This window comes from Lathyrus oleraceus, chromosome 3 (genome assembly GCF_024323335.1).
Source record: "Lathyrus oleraceus cultivar Zhongwan6 chromosome 3, CAAS_Psat_ZW6_1.0, whole genome shotgun sequence".
Taxonomy (NCBI): domain Eukaryota; kingdom Viridiplantae; phylum Streptophyta; class Magnoliopsida; order Fabales; family Fabaceae; genus Lathyrus; species Lathyrus oleraceus.
Genome location: NC_066581.1, coordinates 119,414,495 through 119,416,665, shown reverse-complemented (window position 1 = coordinate 119,416,665; position 2,171 = coordinate 119,414,495).

Below are 2,171 nucleotides of genomic sequence, written 5' to 3'. Positions count from 1 at the left end.
GAAGTTGATCCCTGAAAAGAGGTGATCGCTATAAAAAGAGAACTATCCTAATGGCAATGGGGATACGGGGTCCCACCGAGTTTCGACTCTACCATGGCTCGTATGTCCTCAAGACGCTCTGCTCATCTTGCTTTCTGAAGTGGATGATTAGTCGATCTTTAACCTTCGAAGATTTCCGGATTGAATGAAACGGTGATATAACACTGATGAACTCAGATCACAGTCATTCGCTTATTCCCTAACTTTTGCCTGGATCGCCCCCTTTTCGGGTTTTCAATCCACCGGGATACCCATTTTTTTGCCTGAGCCGCCCTTTTGGGTTTTCGACTCACCGGGTGTACTCTTTTTTTATATCCCTAATTTTTGCCCGAACCTCTTTATTCTTTTTTTTTGGTTCGTCGGGATGCCCTTTTTTGCCTGGACTATTCTTTTTATCGTCCAGCGGGTCTATTTCATGCGAAGTATTTTTTTTTTAACTGCGTCTGAGTTAATAGGGGACAGGAATCCTTCGCCACCCATGGTTGTTAGCATCAAAGCTCCGCCATAGAGAATCCTTTTAACCACGTACGGACCCTCATAGTTCGGTGTCCATTTGCCCCTGTGATCTGTGTTGGGAAGAAGAAATCTTTTGAGTATCAATTCACCGACTTTATACCCCCGAGGGCGCACTTTCTGACCAAATGCTTTCTTCATTCGTCTCTGACCGAGATACGTAGTTCCAGCATAGCACCTTAATCATCGAAGACAAGGTAAACAAAGCATCAGCAAATTGGTTTTCTTTAAAAGAAAGTCAACAATCTTCTCGTGTAGTCTCTGTAAGGAGCCAGATGAGGCTGAGGTGTATACCATTTCCCGTTGGTTTGATTGATGACCAAAGCTGAATCCCCGTATACATCCAGGGTTTTAATCTGTATATTGACGGCTTCCTCAAGTCTTAGGATACAAGCTTCGTATTCGGCTTCATTGTTGGTGCAGGGAAAAGTAATTCTGGCACCAAATGGCATATGAACCCCCTTCCGGTGTGATCAACACTACACCAACTCCGCGACCATTAACGTGGACCGCCCCATCAAACATCATAACCCATTTGGATTCAGGGTCGGGCCCCTCCTCCGGGAGTGGTTCCTCTCAATCTTTCGATTTGAGAAACATGATGTCCTCATCAGGAAAGTCAAACCTCATAGGTTGGTAATCATTAATCGGTTGCTCTGCAAGATAGTCTGACAAGACACTTCCCTTGATGGCTTTTGTGAAGTGTATTGGATATCATACTCTGTCAGTATCATTTGTCACCTAGTAACCTTTCCGGTAAGTGCTGGATTTTCAAAAATATACTTGACTGGATCCATTTTTGATATCAATAGAGTCGTGTGAGTCAACATATACTGTCTTAGTCGGTGAGCAGCCCATGCCAAAGCGCGGCAAGTTTTCTCGAGCAATGAGTATCTTTGTTCACAGTCGGTAAACTTTTGCTAAGGTAGTATATTGCATGCTCTTTTCGACCTGACTCGTCATGCTGACCGAGCACACAACCCATTGACCTTTCTAACACAGTCAAGTACATGATCAACGGTCTTTCCTCTCGGCCTGTAGACTTGCCCCGATCTTGATCTCTTTCTTGTCGTCTGCGGTACCGATGTTGACGGTCTCAATCACCTCCTGATAAGGTGTAATAGCTCGGTCCTCCTGTTTCAACAATCTGGCTAACCCTTCAGGCAATTCACAATCTTCCTCAACCTCTTCTTCGGCTTAATAGATAGGATTGTCGAAGTCATACTTGGCCATAGCAGTGTCGTTAGTAGTGAGATCCGGGTGGTCAGCTCTGCATGATGGAGGATCATGCTTTACCTTAGAATGAGAGATTTTTTTTTTGGAAAGAAAGAAAAAACGAAAAAAGAAACATTGCCATTTTTTTTGTAAAAGTAGAAAAAAACTGAAAGAAAGAGAACACAAAATTGTTTGCAAAAGCCGTCCTTTATTGATGATAAAAATAATTGCGAAATGTAACTAAATGGATGGCCCTACAAATGAGCCGTTACACCTTGGGCAAAGTGTAAGACTTTATTATGCATGTAATAAAGGAAAACAATAAAAATCACTCTTTAAGTAGAGTAACCCGGACGGTTTTTTCAGACGACCAATTGTCGAGCTTTTCTCCCGGGACACACGGG